This window comes from Ceratotherium simum, chromosome 2 (assembly GCF_057802395.1).
Source record: "Ceratotherium simum simum isolate JZ-2026a chromosome 2, ASM5780239v1, whole genome shotgun sequence".
In the NCBI taxonomy this organism is placed as follows: Eukaryota; Metazoa; Chordata; class Mammalia; order Perissodactyla; family Rhinocerotidae; genus Ceratotherium; species Ceratotherium simum.
Window position 1 is genome coordinate 94,759,161 of NC_141901.1, and position 18,569 is coordinate 94,777,729.

The window sequence follows — 18,569 nt, forward strand, 5'->3', positions numbered from 1 at the left end:
GAGATATATTAGGGCATGTTAGTTAACCACAACAGTTAACAGTCTGGAGAGGGAGGGGCCAGTTTTTTATTAGCCATATTGGTCCTCCAGCTCAGAATATAGAAGCAGGTAGAAATTCAATCATAAAAGGATAGGAAAGGGAAGATTTTTCTTCTTACTTTCTTTCTATCATCTCCCATTGCCACAGAACCCTGCTGGGATACACTGTCATTCATTCCCAATGTGGGAGCAGGGAAGCAGCTCTCAGCTATAGGGCTGAGAATGAACCAAACTCCTCACTTTTCCTGCATAGCTTACAGAAAGGGCCAGTGTACTCATGCAAGTAGTTAACAGATGAATACCACTGCCTCTTTCTCATGCCTAAATTAGTTTTCCTATGAGGCTTTTGCTAAGGGCATGGCAATGCTACCAAAAAGCAAAGTCATCTTAAGGCAACCATAAAACACAAAACACGATGAAGTACGCAAATGGAGGTCACTCAGTGTCAGAAATCGACCAAGTCTTTTAAATGTTGCTTAGCAACAACTGTTGGTTTTCCTCCCCTGTAAGGGAGGGCCCAACCACACTGACTAAGGCAATCATTGCTCTCACCAAAAAGCATTTATGAAGGGCCCACTTATGTTGGGCTCTGTCCAAACTAAGGAAGGCAGATATGGCCTTCAAGGAGCAGACTCTAGTAATGTAGAGTACAATCAGCATGATTAGTGCTGGCCTAGGTGACGAGACACATCAAGGGATGGAATAGATCTGAATTGTGTTTGAGGCTGAGGCGACAGTTAGGAGCTCAGCTTAGCTGGGTTTTCAGTGTCTGATTCCCATATGGGAGTTGTTACTGTGGGGCCAGAGGCAGCCACGATGTAGCAGATGAAACTTGACTTTCATTCTCAGCTTTAACAGTCTTGCGAAGTCACTTCACCTATCATATATGAAATGAAAATGATGCATGATTTTAGGATCTCAGCCTGAACCTGTCATGATTCTATGATAAATTTTGTGGCAGCCTCCTACAGTTTGGACACATTATTTACCAGTAACTAATATTTCCCAGAAAACAAAACTCTCTCAGCACTACCGAGAAAAACAACCCAAAGTGGAAATGCTTCAGACCATAAGAATAAGTCACCAACAAAGGAAGAGAAGTATTTATCATCTGTCCAGAGTTTTATATTCTAAGACTCTTGGAGTCTCCCTGAATATTTTATTGAGTTGGGTGTTCAGTCCAGACAGGAAGGTAAAACAGCTCCTGAGTGAAACTGTGTCCCAAGGAGCTACTGGATTGAAGGGAATGGACATTACTTACTTTATCAAATGCAGTAGAGAAATCCACAAACAGGAGCACACTATTTCAAAAATAAATGTGTCTCCACTACCTAGTGTACACAGATCCTAGTTTTCTGTTAAGAATCTGCCTTCACAAGAAAACCCTGTTAGAGCCTACCTAGAAATAACGTCCCCAGAGAAAATGGCCAAAGCCCCTTTGCAACACAGACAAGCAAAGTTTGTGAATGAACTCTTAGTAACACAGATTCCTCCAAGGCTTCCTTCAGCTTACGTCCAGCACTAGGTTTGCAAACACTGTTGGAAATAACAGTTATTTTTTGAAAAGGGAAAAAGATATTCTCTATATAAATGATTTGATATTGTTTGTCTAGAATATATCTTTTCTATAAAATCAAACGTGAATTTTTTTGAATAGGCTACATTTAATAGTGGGAAGTTATTTAAAATATATAGAATAGCAAAAGCTGAAATTCAATTACACTTGATATGAACATTTTGTTTTATGGCTTCAACTTTTCTTTAGCTTCAGCGCTACATACAGAGATTCTTTTCGTCTAAGCCAGTTTCTTGTGAAGTAATGGAACACGTCACCATTTCTCTCCATTTCTCATCAGAGGACTAGTTTGAGCTTTGGGCAAAGATCCACAGGCAAGCTAAGAACTCTCTTGGTAATGAGTTCTGAGTTAAATTAATCGCACGGGAGGGGTGGACTAGACTGATCTCAGAGATTCACCCCAGTTCTAAAATTTGGTAATTTTATGTTTCTAAGAATAAAACAATCCAGAAGAGTAATCATACAAGGGGCTGGTCCAAGCAATGAAAGACCTACTTTTAAGAATAACTGGGCTTGTTAGGTGGTGACCTGGAAATCACTTAGGAGTGAATCCCGAGTGATCAAAAATATCCGTCAGCCTATGGAAGACTAGATAAAGCAGGCGCTTTCCTCTTGTTGATCACTTGACAATGAAGTCAGTAGATGAAAACTGTGTAGATGAAAAAAAGATGCCAAAGAGAGGAAGACAGCCCCGTTGTTACCCTTGTGGGTGGCCGTCGACGCAGGAGCCCATCTGTGGGACAGGCGCCTTATTGTGTGGGATCTTCCTGTTTTTGCAGCACAAAGCAACTGCCCAAGCCATTCAAGTCACAATGACTTTATTAGGGACTAAATTTTGACTCATATTTTACCCTTTGTTAGTCATAACTTAACAAGAATTCCCGGGAATCAGGAAAGTTGAAGGGGCTGAAAATTCTTCCTGAAATCAGAGAATGCTAGTAGGGGGAGAAGGAAGTTGAAACTGTGGTGAAGTTTAGTGAGAAATGGAAGTAAGGAGAGCTTGTCTCTGTCTCAGTTCTGGCACTAACCAGATGTGTGATCTTGGGTAGATGAATTAACTTCTTAGCACTCAGTTTCTTTAGCTGTGGGCTCTGTTTCTTTAGTTGCAAAATGGCTAATTTCTAAGGTTCCTTCTGATTTTAAAAAACTGCTTCTTCCATACCCTTAATTTTACATGGAATGAAAGGAAGAATCAAAGAAGTGAAGGACTCTAATTCCTAAATACCTACACTTTCCTTTGAAAAATCTGATTTAAAAAACAACAACAAAAATAGGGATATAGTGTACTTGCTCTAAAACCCTTTACCAAGCTCACAATTTCCACAATTCTTAACATTTCAGATTATCTGACAATGTGCATCTCTTGTCTCCTCTTTGTCTTTCCCTATAGACTCTATCACCTGTTTGAAACTTGATGTCCAGTTTCTTTAATGACATGTCTGTCTTATTATAGAGGCAAATGCAATTGAACTGAGTGGGTTGGTAACAGGGTTAAGGAAGGAATCACATGCCATTGTACATTAATATCTACTTAACTAGAGGCTACAGCCCATGACAGGCCATCCCAGCAAACAAGTTATGCTGTATTAATATCTGGAGCAAACCCCTGGTGCACCAGGGAATACTATTGGGCCATCTTTACTGTCCATCCGCCAAGTCAGAAAGAAACTCATCTAAACATATTAGAATTGAGTGATTCTCTTCTTAGCTGCTCAGTGATGTTGTAATCCACAATAAATAAGTATATAATGAGAAACAAGCATGAACATCTCTACCGTAATTCTGAAACAAAACATTGGCATTGATGGTGAAGCTAAAACAGAATCAATTCCACCTGCTGGTGAGAGGACAAGTATCTGCTCAAGTGACATTTTAAAAGTAGAGACAAACCACCAGTGCTTTCATACAGGGAACTGAAAAAGAAAATCAAGAGAATTTGAATACAACTTTGAATATAACTGCTCTATAACTTGAGACTAGGTCTCGAACAGCTCTTAAAATTATTAGGTGTTTCTTCCTACCTATCTATTATCCTCTTTGCTGCTGTCCATTTTTCTTAGAATTTCTGAAAACTTTTCAAGAGGAGCTATGGCACACATTATTGGGATATTAAAGAATCGACCTTTCCTAGACCCAAAGTAATTCCCATCAGAATGTTTAGAGAAATTGCTCACGACCTAACATTCCTCTAACTCTGAAAGTTGCTTCACTGTCACAATTAAATAGACAAAAGACACTATAACTATTTATATCCAAAGACATATTTTCACTATGCATTTTTAACTATATATACATATGTATTCACACACTGTATTTATAAACTATACATATTTATAACATATACATATATCTATGTTTCCACATATGTAGGGTTGCCAGATTTAGTAAATAAAAATTCAGGACACCTAGTCAAATTTAAATTTCTGATAAACAATGTTACTTTTTAGTATAAATATGTCCCAGATACTGCCTGTCCCAAATATCCCATAAAGAGATTGGATTTCAAAGTCATACACTCATAATGTGACAGGTTTAGAGGTACTGTATATTTTTAGGTAATTCAAAATATTCAAACTTGTTCTTTTTGACAGAGGTCTGTCCTTCTGGTGAGAAACACAATAAGACCGACAAGTGTTACCGGAGCTTCACAATTTCATTTTATACACTTGGCCCTTCTCTTTTAACCTGGCTATTAACAGAGATAGACAAAAAAAGGGTACTCTGGTAGATTTGAGTGCAGGCTTGATCATTAAATATAGCAAAGGCCTTTTTTCAACAGATGACAAAAATCATCCTAGCAGCTGAGAAAAAGCAAGGAATCAGGGCACACTATCTAGTCACTCTTCTGTTTTTCCATTTAAGCCTTCTACATCTCTTTCTGTGCATAACGGCTCATACTTAACCTCAAGCTTCTAGAGCCAGTTCTAAGGCCGGGGGACATTACTGTCATTCCAAAGCAGACGGCAAAGGTTTCTTTTGAACCATTTCTCAGCCAGAAGTTCTACAACTTGTTATATTTTTAAAATTAGAAATCTTATCATGGATCAGACCCTCAGACCACCCGTTCTAGTGCCCTCTCCTGACCAGTGAAAAACAAGACCTATGCTGCAGGGCCTTCATATTTAACTTGAAAGCAATGACTCAGAACAGGGAACTCACTCCCCAAACATTCTCCTTGCTTTCCACAACCACAAAACTATTGGTCATGATTCTCTTTAAGAACTGATTTCCAATTTTATTCTATAACATCTCCAGGGTTGTTTAAAATCCTGCACTAAACATTGCCTTATTAAAATTTCCAATATTTTGCACAAAGATCTACCATAGCTTGTTTTTGAGATTGTTACTCTACCCCCTTAAACACACCATGTGGCATGTATTGTGTTTAATATTAATTATATTGATTTCACCTGGCAATTTTCACACACACACACACACACACACACACACGCCCTTAAGATAAAACACAACGGGATGCTTCAAAACCTGCCGCGGGAATCACCACTGGGTTAGCAGTCTCCTGTGGCCGGGACAGCCCCCTGGTCTGGAAATTTTCAAGATCAACTCCAGGGGCCATCAAATCAAGAAAGGAAACCTTGGGCTACATAGACATACCCTTTTCTTCTCTGAAAGCATATATGTTATCTGGTGTTTTAGTATTTTGGTAATCCCTATGCTAGAATATGTACTTGCAAATTGAGAAGAATCTGCCACAGGATGGAAGTTTGAACATATTTTTAGACCATAAAAGATGAAAACAGTAGTCTTAAGTGATTTTATCTTATAAAAAAAGATAGTTATACTTGTTTTGCATTTTGTTTTTCCTATTATTAGCGAGCACAGTTTAGAAGAGATGGATGGACGCTTTGTACAACAATGCACCCCAAGATGTACAGGTCTGTAGCATTCATGGAAGCCTTATAAAAGGAGTTTCAGAGTTGGATGCATAGGTCATACATGAAGTAGAGGAGGTTCTGGTTACAGGTTGGCCTTACCAGTGGGGTCTAACAACCTAAAGAAGACTCTAACAGCAGACCCAACATCATAATAACACTACACAGGGTCAGCTGAGTATCCAACTGAGTCTGGAAATAAAATCCTATATTGTAACTTAGTCTGAGAAACTCAGCAAGTTCTTGACTCTCTCGGAGACTAAGATTTTCCATCTTTAAAATGGAAAGGTTAGAAATAATTTATATAAAGTGGTTGGCAAGGTGTCTGAGACCTTCGTAGGACTCGCACCTTATTCCATAGGATTTCTACTTGAAGCTGAGTTTTGTCCTTTAACTTTTAAAAGCTGAGCTCTTGGCACCTTCTTCACTTGTTTTGCATTTGGGTGGAGGTTTCAGTTGGCTCTTCAGTACCTAAACTCTTTTCTTCTCATCGTTGACAGAGCCTGTCTAAGTAACTACAGAATTCCCACAATACGCTGCTGCAGGTGTGATGCACTGCTATGTCACAGAGATTACATGACACATGAGTTACTCATAGAAGTTCTGGCTTACTAGTTGACATTTAGATTATTCACCAATCTAAGGAGTGTAAACCAGAATTGCCAGAAAGATAGATGAAGCCTGTCAAATGAAAAACTATAACTGAAAATGGCCTTATGTTAAAGCCATATCATAAAAAAGCCTATTTGGAGATGTCCAGCTGTTGCCAACTCTATCCATTCATGATTCCATGACTTAGCCAATTTCCTCGAATTAAGAGACTTTAGAACTCTTCATGTATTAACCAAAAGCCACGAATGGGTCACAGATTGCTTGACGTAAGGATAACTGCACCAAGTATGCATTTTGTTCAGGTTTCCACAGGTTTCCACAGTTGAGGTCAATCCAGTAACGCATCTGAATTAACTGAATATGTGGCTAGGATAGAGGTGAGAGAAGTAACAGCAATATGTCAGGAACAAAAAATATAACTAAACAAGGCAGAATGACTAAGCTGCTACGCTCCAGACACAACAGATCTGGAGGAGGGCTGAGTTTCAGAAACAACATGTCTTCATAAATATGCTCCCGGCTGAGTGGGCAATAGCTATTGCCAGTGTCTGAAGGGCTTCGATTCTTGTCCACAGGATGCAGACTCTTCAAGAGAAAGGTAAGCTGAATACCCCGATGCCAAACCAAACAACAACAAATATGTGTTTCACATTTCTGCTCACAAGGAAGGAGCATTTGTCCCTGATGACTGTGTTTTCTGTTATCTGACTGAATTTGAGAGAAGGCTCAGGAGCAAGCTTTTGCTGCTTCTGAGGGTACTCTGGAGAGTCACTGTGAACCAGATGGGGGTTTCTATTCAATCTAACAATTATAAAAATGGGAATCAGGCATGGTAACAACTACGTGTAGCATGGTGCAGTACAAAGGAAGCAGGATTCCTGGGTTCTAATACATTTGCTACCAACAACATAGTTGGTTCTGGACAAATTAGATTAAGTTTCTGAGCCTCACACAATTGATCCAACAAACATGTATTTGCACACCTACCATGTGCCTAGAGCTATTCTAAATGTTGGAACCACAACAGTGAGCAAGGTAGACACAATTCATGTCCGCAGTAATTTTACAGTCTTAAGGGAGGAAATGAGTAAAACCCAAGTGCTACAACAAAAATCAGAAATCAGAAATTGTGATAGCAAATTGTAAAACAAATAAGCTATTGAGTTATGATAATTAGAGAAGATCTCTCCAAAGAGCTAACATCTAAACTGAGGTCTGAAAAATAAAAGGGAGACTTGGTTGAGCTTTGGCTATAAAATTCCATGATTATATGTTTTGTTAGCAAGAGATATAAGAATATAACAAATTACCCTGTGGATTTCCCTTGAATCTTTATTTTTAAATCATTTGACGTTGGAGCAAAGAGAACAAGATTTGATGCTAAGCATCACCATTTCGTGGCTGAAGGGCTTGGACAAATCACCTCCCTCTCTTGCATCTTGGTTTCTTACTGAAAATGGGGATTTAATAATACTTTCCTCACGGTGAGCATCAGATGAGACAACATGGGTGAGAGCTCCATGTAAGCAGGAAAGGGCTCTTCAGATATGTTTCCTTACCATGCTACTTTGGATCTGGCAATGCAAAAATAACAAACAGCATGCACTTAAAGAGTGCAGCCCTTTACTTAACATTCTACCCTGGTACCACAAGAAGCTTTGAGAGCAAATAAGCTTTAAGTGAAGAAATGGGCCTTAAAAATCTCTACATTGCCCCATAATTAATGTTCCCTCGGGCAGAATCAGAGTTCTTAGGGAAATGCAGCCCTGGAGCATGTGATTAGATTTGAAAAGCAGTGATCAAAAAAGAAAAAAAATCTCTCCTGAATTATTCCTTACTAATACCGTCTCCTCCTTTATTACTTTTATGAAAAAGAGTTCATTTTTTACTCATTTTAACCAAGTATATTTATCTTATCCATTCCTGCCCAGGAGTTCACATTTTTGTTTGTTTATTTTTAGCAAGGTTCTCCTATTTTAGGATTTACTAAGGGCTCTACAGGGATTTTCTTGAAAAGCAATACATGACCTTTGTCAGTTTGAAAATTTTACTATGCCAGACACATAACACAGCGTTAGACAGTGACCTTATCTTAATACCTTAAACATACAGAAGAAGAATATTCATAAAAGAGTATTTTTAATTATTGCAATCAAAATAAATGAATTCTCTGAAATTGTTATACTGATCTTAAAATGTTTTAAAAATAATACTGGTAAATCTTGATGAGATATCATCAGGGAAGCTTCCATGCAATGGGTAAGAAAAATGCAAATAAATTTTGTGCAACTAGATCCTGAGTGTGTTAAAATACAGCAGGGAAAAAATCAGCGACAGCTCACCCTGTCAAGAACACAAATAATGTACTGGGCCTGGCCAAGAAAAACATACCCATTGCATCAATAGATGCAGATATATTCAAATCATTCTGGCTCAATGACAGAATGGAGCCAGCGGCAGCAATCACAGGGACGGGGCAGAGGCAGGGAGGGCACTGTGCCCTTTCAGCTTGGTAGCTGGGTAGCACCTGGTCAGCTAAATTGATCCTTCTGGGCTCTGAGTGGGATGTCTAGAGCAGAAGTCGGAGTCCATTTCAATAGCATCCCATCAGAAGGTCCCTAGCTTCTCACAATCAGATGAGTGTGCAAAATGCACATATACTGGAAATGCACACCGCCACTGGATAGTCTAAGCATGTTCCATGAATTTAAAGTTTTGGAAAATGCTAAAAATATTTCCATCTTTAATATCGTGCTGTGCCCACTGGTGAGGTCATTATCCGTTCTAGTATTGGTCAAAAGCAGGACAATCTATCAAAAGTCCCTATGTCAACAAATTTCTTAAATGACCAAATCAAGTAGAATCGCAGAGAGCTTTCTAAAATAAAATAAACTCCAAATCAACTACCACCGCCAACTGACAAAAGCCTCCATTTGCTTTTCACGTCTCTTCTGACAGTTAAACAGAAGCAAAGCTTTGCTTCCTTGATACTTTTTAGCCCGATTACTGTAAGCAAACGTGGAGTCTTGAAAACACGGTTTCAGGACTCAAGAGCTTGCAATCTGGAGCAGACATAATTAATACCCCAGATAAGTAAAGTGTTAGCTCTGATATTACCCAGTAAGATAGGTAAGAGGATGGTGTATGAAAATCTGATCCAAGTCACAGTAGCCAAGGCAGAGCTTCAAAAGAAGAAAGCCAAGGAGTGCAGCACACCAGGAGTAGGTTCGTGGTACAGGGCTGAGGATGTATTTGGGCCAAAGGAATGTTTTCTAGGCAGTGAAATACCAAGAGAGGGATAAAGCCCTGTATTTCTTCACTCTCAAGTTATCATAAAACTCTTACTTCTAGTCGTCAGCCATGTTTTCAATAGATCTGACATCAAGGGTAGAGAGGAAGGTGGAAGTCCACTGTTTCAATCAACAGCTGCTACTAAAATTTTAGTCTTTTTCAACCTTGTCAGCTCTTTTCTTATACTCAAATGATTATCCTGATTATTAAATGATTTCCAGTGGACTCGCCTTTCATGTATTTTAGCTTTTTAATTCAAGTCTTCTATATCTTATTCCAAGAGCCAAACACTAAGCTTTCTTATCCACCAAAGAATTAGGAATTTTCTTTTCATTTCCTACATTATATGCTAAGAAATTTTCTCTGTGTCCTACCAAATAATATAAGTAATGATTAGAAATAGGTAAATACTGAAAGAGCTAAAGTAAGACTATTAAGTATATTTTAGGCATGGAATAATTTCCCTTAATAAATATTACAACTGAGATGATCAGTTCTCCTCAAGTCATTTTCCCTTTATTTTTCCCTTCATCTCCTCATTTTAAGTAACTAGATTAACAGTTCAGAATTCATCAATATTTTACGACAAAATATTTGTAATATTTGCTTTTTCAGACGTCTACAAATACTAAAACTCGTCTTAAGCTACCTAAACACATAAAAATGAGTCTCTGCTATGAATGAGGTTTATTTGATTTAAAATGTTTACAAGACATTAATTACATTGATATTGTTTCTAACTATGTAGCTGCCAATGCTGTTGAACCCAAACTCCACCAAGATGTTGGTAATATAACTCAAGAATCTAGAAACCATATTCGAGTTGTGGGAGCTTTGCATAATATGGGCCACTGGGCAGGAACGGTCTAGGGAGAGAGGATCAGATGAGAACACCATCTTCATTTCAACTTCCTAAGCTAAGAGCTCTGTTTAGTAGCAGAGAGAATCCAAGCGTTGACTATTTTTTCACCAGTTGGTAAAACTGTCCAATTCATCACCTCCAGTTTCAGAGAGAGGAAAGGAAGAAATAGAAAGAAATTGAGAGCAGTTATACTAATTACAAGGTTTTTACTACTTAAACTTTGGCACTGGGATTAGTGGGAAAGCAAACAAGCATCAAGAGCTATAAAGATGTTCATGCCCTTTAATCCATTAATTCCATTTGTGGGAATCTAACCTAAGAAAAGAATCAGAAATAGGACAAAGTTATAATGACGAAAAACTTGAAAACATTAAGTGCAAATTGAGTAGGCTATTAATAGCACATTTGCACAATTGAATATCACGCAGTCATTAAATAAGGTTTGTAATGGGAATTAATCACATGAAGAAATAGGATATTGATGAAAAAGTTGGAAATAAATTATCCATAGGGTATCATTTCAATTATGTGAGGTTGAAAATGTTAATCCTGGTTGCCTTTGTAAAATGAGGGTTTTTTTTCTGATGTTATATATATAGTACATATGATATATATTAATTCAGAAATTAAAATGGCAAAAAGGGAAGAAAAACAACCAATGTCAGGGGCATTTAAAGTAACTCACTCCAACTATTTCCTGCTAGGTTTTGACTGCAAAATTTTCAGGAATACTAAATTAGTTCTCTTTACTTGAAATGATTAAGATATGTATAGCTTTTACTCAAGAAAGGTAATGAGAAGGACAATGAGAAGGTCAAAAATCAATGCAAACTAAAGAGGGAATGTCCCACATGTTTCTTACACGTAATCAGCCTTTTGCCGAAAATGAACAGCAAAGCTGGATTTGTAATCAGACCTGTACGTTAGCACCTTAATCTTCCACTAACTAATCTTATGACTCTGGAGAAATCACATCATAACAAAATTACTTTTCATTTAGATTACGTTTTACATTTTACAGAGATCTTTGGAGTACATTATGTATTTAATCCTCAGGTTTTATAATCTTCATCTATGAAATGAAGTCTTCAAATAGATAATACCTAAGGCTCCCTTTTGGACTTATAGTTCTAGGATTTTGTCTAATGCAACCATGTAAGGCTATAACTAGAATGAATATATTTAGACCTTTTTTGGCCTGATTTATCAACTTTCACCATCCACACTGACCTAAGACAATAGATAGTTGCCAGGTTAACACTCCACTTTGCCCTGTCTGATCCGCTTTAGTACACAGCCTATATGGTTGAGTTGGAAAGATAGCTTTATTTGACAACTTCTCTTCTTACTGTTTTCTTTCCAAAATAACGATTTAAAATTTATCTTTTCAGATGTCAAATGCCAAAACTTTGGCCTCTTGTCCTAAATCTAATTTTTTAAATTGGTGTAATCACTTTTATTTGCTGCTATCTGTATTCAAATTTCATTTTTATAATTGCTGAAGGTTATAACATCCTGCACTACACTGTTAGCAAAGAGTGAAGAGAACTTGGCCATGTAAAGTTTTTAATGATCACTTTTAAGATTTCCATATTTTTAACAGCTAAAAAAAAAATAAAGAGAAGAAAATGAGCCATGAAGATGAATTTTATTTTCAATAAGTTCACTAAACTTCAATCTCTGAAGGCTTTAGGTTTCAAAAGTGGTACATTTTAAAATCGCAAGTAATTAGCAGAAGGAAACACGTGACTGATGAGCAGAATTGTATGATTTATAGCTTTTAAACTCTACTCCACAAAGAGAAAAAGATTATCAGGCACTTCCCAAAACAGAAACAAAAGAAACAGGAGTTTTACTGTCTTCTTCATTTCTACATAACTTAACTGTCCTTTCTTTGTGGAAACACTTGGCTACTTTAAAGTAAATCAAACAAAGGAAGTTACAGTAAAATATCCGAGAGACTAAACAGTTTGGCACCAGTTGAGGGAAACATCACGTACAAACGGGCAAGACAGAGAGGGCTGGCAGGTCCCTGAAGGATGCTCAAGTGGACGGATGTGCAGAGAAGCACATCACCAGCTGGCATAGTGCCTTCCAGAGTGTGACATCTACTGACTGTGGCACAAGTTTGACCGGGCATCTTCTGGTTTGGTAAGTCCAGGCTTCCCAATAGCTGAGCTATCTCCACTCGCTGAGCATACTTTTACTTAGAAACAAAACATTCTGAAAGAAGCGCACACGAGCAAACCCCACCCTTGGCTTTTATTTCATAGACAGCAAGGGCACAGATTTGGGAAGGCTTTTAGACCGGGACATATTCTAAGAGGAAAAAAAAAAGCCAAGAAAGAAGTATAAGAAATGTACAACAAACATTTATTCCATTAATATATTGTAATTCTGTTTCTCAAAACTAGTGTGCTAAGTTTATATTGGACACTCTACACATAATTATCTGATTTTTTTTTTCACGTGGACAGAAAGGCTTAAAATGACTTATTTAACAGATTCAGAGAATATAATGCTCTCTTACCAGCTAGCCAGAGGTGAACCATCAAAGGTTATGTTCCCTCACTTCATTCCTGCTTGTTTTTTAGAGATTTGTTCACTTGGGGACTTTCAAGTGAGTTAGTTAGCAGAACGATTGGGCTAAATAGATTAGAATTCAGTGAAGGATATGGTTCTGTGAGTACCAATGCAGAAAGAAAATATCTTAACCAAGCAAAACAGACTACAAATCAAATTTATTACAAAGCACTAAACAACTGTCAAAATCTTTGATCTGTTAAGTTTTGATAAGACTAGAACTTGGAATACTGAATTACATTCTCAATAATACAACTCTATTTTGTCATAGAGAATAACTGAAATAATGCTAGATACAGAATAAATAGCTTAATCTTCTTGTTTATCTTTGCTTGAAGACAAAGTCAAAGGAAGACAGTCTACGTGTTCCTTCTAGGGAATCTCCCTATGTTAATTACTGCTACTAGAGCACTGCTCCTCTGTTTTATGGTCATGTTGCATGCATTGGAAGGACGTAGTGTACGATGAAATTGCCCCAATTATTCGAATGATAATAAAATTAAAAACAAAAAAAGAATAGCGTCTCTCCATTTTATTTTGGGGAGTGGGTGAAAAGGCAATGTGGGGGTAGGCTAAGATCCTTTAAAGAAAACTTTACTGTGTGATCTTAGGCTGTGTTAGAGGATTTGGGGAAACAAATAGATATTGAATTTAGCAACCTGATCCACAATAGGCAGTGCGTTAGTTTAATATAGTTATTTACATTTTTATGAGTGCTTTACAGCCATTTTCTATAACTGTGGCGATTCTTCCCCCCTCTTCTATTGGAATAGACACTGCTTTCCAGCCAGGGAGCCTGAGCTTGAGGTCATTAATGGCTGGTCTAGAGGTCCAGAATATGGTAATTGCAGAATAGGATTTTGAACCAGTCCTGACCAATGATGGCCAGAGGTAGAATAATAATATCTCCCAGAAACCACAAAATTCCCTTAAAAGAGTTATTAAATACCTCTAAACTTTTTTCTATATTCATCTGTCCCATTGGGATCATTGATGGTGAGTCAGATGGCCCTGGGTGTGAATCCTGGGTCTCTTCTTTACCTTAGGCAATTTATTTCAACTGGCTAAGCCTCGCTTTTACTCATCTGTAGAATGGGGATAATAATAATACCTATTTCAAAGGGTTGTTGTGAGTATTAAGGACAGAAGGTAGGTAAGCAGCTTAGCACAATGTCTGCACACAGAGTATACACCTGTAAAAGTAGTTTGGCTGTTTACTATTATTGTTCTTCTGATAAATGTAAGAGCTGAAGGAGACCATGGAGATAGTCTTCTCCAACCAGTTTGTTTTGTAGATAGGAAAAGGCAAAGATTCAAAATGATTGAATAGTTAAAGATAATACACCTAAATGGAGGCAGAGCCAGGACTCAAACTCACGGCTCATTCCCAGGCTCTTCACTTTGCTGCCTCTAGTTCTATACAAATCTGAGCTGTAAAGAGAGAAACGTTGGATCAAACAGTGTGCGAGTCCCCCATCTGCTGTCAGAATGATTTTCATTCTATTCTGCCCTCTAATCCGGGGTCACCACTAACATTTTGGGGCCACATACCATAGGTCTAAATATATAAAGATATAAATTGAGCTATCTCCAATACTCCTACCTTGACAGACATCCCTTCGTAGCAGCGTGGAAGGCCAGATTGAAGTCAGAATTCTTGAACTCTTTGGATACGGCAGTGCAGGAGGATCTGGCTCCTGGGTCATGCCCTGCCTTATCCTTTTCCCATGTCCTAGCACCAAAGGGACCTCAAGTGCAGGCCTTTGTACACCCTCTGCCACAGCCCGCACGTCCAAGCTCCTCTCATACAACTCTCCCAAGCCAAATCGCGGCATCTTGGCTACTCCTTGGGCCTAAGGGTGCATACTCCCATAGCATATCTAGGAAACAGGCCTATACAGGCCCGGGAAGTGGGTTCAAAGCCATTCTGGCAGAGAGTGTGGGGTCCAGTGGATGCAGTGTGGTCTGGAGGGGGGAGCACCGCTGCTCCCTTGGCCTGGCCAACCCCTCCCCTCCTGGAGCAGAGTGCAGCTGGAGGAAGACCTGAAGAGAGCCCTCTCTTAAGGCACAGGGTCCAGGAAAAGGACCCTTCTTGCCCTAACGGTGCCACTGCTCTAATCATATCATTTAATTGTGGGCAAAGGAGGAATTAATCCCTTTTGATAATTGGTCACTTGCCTATCAACTTCCTGACAGAGTTCTAAGATGAATCTGTTGACCAATAAGATCTATTTCCTTTCAGTTCTGCTGGATCCCACATTTCCCATACTTCTTGATTATTCAGTTAGATAGAAAATGACTCACCCAATTTTAGGGCCATCAGCCTATCATGGTCACATCCCAGAGTCATGCAGCTTGGGTCCCAGGTGGCTGCAGGTTGGGAGAATTGCATGACTTTATTCCCTCCCACCTAAGAGCACAGGCAATTAGTTGCCTCTATGTTCAGTATTCCAGTACGGCCACACCTGAAGAACTGGAAAAATAAACCTGTGTAGCCGGGAGAACTCACTTCCCCTGTGATGGTATCTGTAGCTGACTTTGTGATGCCTTCAGAGAAAAAGAACCGTCTATCTCCCATTCCTATCTTATAGATTTCCATAGCAAACATTTACTGAAGTGCTGGGTCCTGATGCGTCATTCTAAAGAAAGCACTGATTTTATTCAGGACTGCTCTTCTTGACAAGAGAACATCCATTTGCTCCGAGAGGGTCCAAACCTTCGTACTACACATAAAATAACCCCAGGGCAAAGCTAGTCACCACAGAAAAGGATAGTGGAGGAAGTCTAGGGGCAAGTTAGGACAACAATGTGTTGCTTAAACACACCTCCTTACTGGATACCACAGCATGTTCATCTTTTGAAAAACACTTAACATGCTGGGTACGAATGACCCCTTTGACAATTTTCACTTGAAAATTTTAGGTGAGAGACTCTGTTTCTCAGCAAAAGCTTCCCCTGCCCTGTCAGTCACAGCTACGCCTCACTGGGATTGTTCTGTCGGGCCTTCCTCAGCGACCATTGTTGCAACTCTGTACTTTTCTGACTGCGTCTGTCAGGAAGGAGACAGGAAATTCTAGTCACCCTCGCAGCAGCTGTGCCATTCCTGCTATCCTCCTCCAATGACGTCGATTGGCTTGGTGACATGAGGTCAGGAACTGAGCCACAGTGGAGGTCAGGAAGATAGGTCAGTGTTTATGCCGTTGTTGGGCTGGGGATCCTGCTGAGGCTATTTGCTTTCTTCCTCTCTATACTGTTTCTCTTTCCGTTCCTCTTTTTATAATGCAGGGCCAAAGCATCCTGTTTTCAAAACATCTGACTGTTTTGCCACTGAGGAACTCATGCTCTGATGCATTTCGCTGAAGTGTAAGACAATTCTTCTAATTCAGGAGGCGATAAAAGTTGAAACAAAAATTAATGAACGAATCAAAGAAGGCAATCTGTCGCTACAGAAAACAGCTCTAACGTGTCTAACTGAACTTGGGCTGCTGGCAAGGTTCACGAGACATCCTTTTCATCTTGAAAAACAATGTCATAGCCTTGTACTACTCCTGCTTAATTTATTCCATCTTGTTGCAATTCTGAGGGGAAAATAATCTATAACATTAACCCACCCAGCTGCATCTTTCTTTATAATTCTGGAATTCCTTGGCCTGTGGTCAACATAAAGGGACCAGGTAAATTTGGGCCAAGGAGAAGACTATGTTTTTATAAGTCACAGAAACAGCTCATTATCTAACCCTCTGGGCTCTGAAGCACACTTGATAAAGCCGGTTACAATCTTTGAGTCACTCAATTTTCTTCAAAATGTAAATGGATTAAGAAAAAACAAAAAGCAAACACAGAACCCTACCCAGAGGAAGTAAATATGACAGACCACTTGCTTTTCCTCCACTAGACACTGTCAACTCTCCTCCATTTGCATGGAGACTGGCCCATGTGCAATTTCCAAACACCCCCGAAGCAAAACACTGGCTCTTCCATCACCACTCTTAAGTAAGTTCAGAGGTTGCAAACAAAACGCAGAACTGATCAGAACTAGAGGCACATAATCTTTTGCAAAGGTGGAGTGGACACTATTAATAAGTTATCTTTTATTGAACTTTTACTACATATCAGGTGCCTTGCTGAGTGCTTTAGATGCATTATCCCACTTAGTCTTTACAGCAACCCAGCAACGCAACCCAGCAACCACTTTTATTCCTGTTTTACAGATGAGAAAATTGAGTCTTAGAGCAGCTAAGTAAGTTGGCCAACGTCAAGTAGCTAGTAAATGAAAGAGACAGGATTTGAACCACGATCTTTAACTCCGAAGCGTGTGCTTTTCACACACTCCCTCTACAGAACATCTTCACACTCACTTCTAGGTCTGCAACTCAGATTTGTCATGGTTCCTTTGTTCAGTGAGGGTAAGCAAAAGATGACCAAATAAGACTACACAGTAATGATGATGATGATAATGACAATTATATTTTTAGATAGTAACTTGGATGGAACGCTCAAATAATTTCAACAACATTTAAAACTGAATGTGGAATTTTATTTTTACCAGATAATTCAGTTCCCAAAAAACTGGTACAGATCAATTTCTTTTGACAATTAGCTGGACAATCAAGACTTTGGGGGAAAAAGGTAGCTAAGTAAAAAGAGAGATCTTTTTAAGAACTGAAATTGACTTTAGCTGTCAGCTGGGCATTATTCACCCACTGGGTAACTGCTTTCCCCTACAACCTTTGCACTGTAGATCTAGAAAACAGGTGAAGCTGCATGCCTTCTACTGAAGTTAATAGTGTCAGCATTAAGGGTTAGTGCTTTCTTTCAGGTTAGCTCTATTCAACTTTCATTGCTTCCTGTGCACAACACCATAAAGGGGGAGCGGAAGCCTGGAGTGATTGGGATTCTCACCAGGACCTACACAGTCCCTGGTCTCAGAGCCTTATTAACTATTACACCATGACATTTTTAAAAATAAATGTGCAAGACAGACCATGTCTAATATCACTACTCCAGACACAAACTGGTGAGACTCCACAATGCATCAACACTCAAAATGAAAAATAATGGCAATCTGCAATTTCTCAATGAATATTCTTTTTCTCTCCCTGGAGTTAGTTGCCTACTTATCTTAGTGACTCCAGAAGAAAGTCCAGCCTGTCCTTTCCGGTGAAACCTACTGAAAAACTGCCCCTAAATCTTGGATCTACATCTTATATGGGTATCCATGATCGCAAAATGCACAGAACAGAGTATCTGTTAACACTCCAAAGTAGGCTAAAGCGTGTGTGGAAATCCTTCCACATGGAGGCCAATGTGGTTTGGAGAAGTTACACAGTTAAGCCCTGCTCATGGGGAAGTTATTGAGATTTACAACAGCCTGGAAAAACCCAGCATGTAGTCTTCAATTGAGAACTTCAGAAAAAAGTCAGTAAACAGTTAAAACGCAAATCTTCTCTTTTTTTCCCAACTCGAATCTGAACTAAACTTTCAGAAAGGGACTTATTTTTTTTTTTGCCCTTTCGTTAACCAATAAATAAGAGCAATAAATAAATAAATAAATAAATAAGACCCTTCAGGACCTCCTAGGGACCCAGTGCTTCCTCTGCTCAGATCCTTTGAGCAGGAGCCAGCAAGCCTTGATAGGAAGGTGATACGTTTAACCCCAGGAAAGAAGGAGGAGCGACACACATCCACTCATGAACCTCAGGCTGGAAAGGGC

At 39.0% G+C, this 18,569-nt stretch overlaps 1 protein-coding gene across 2 annotated transcripts in view; it reads right to left on the bottom strand.

Moving 5' to 3' along the window:
• Positions 1–18,569, bottom strand: part of PDE4B (phosphodiesterase 4B) — a 396,712-nt gene that overhangs the window by 19,846 nt on the left and 358,297 nt on the right. The window lies entirely within an intron of this gene.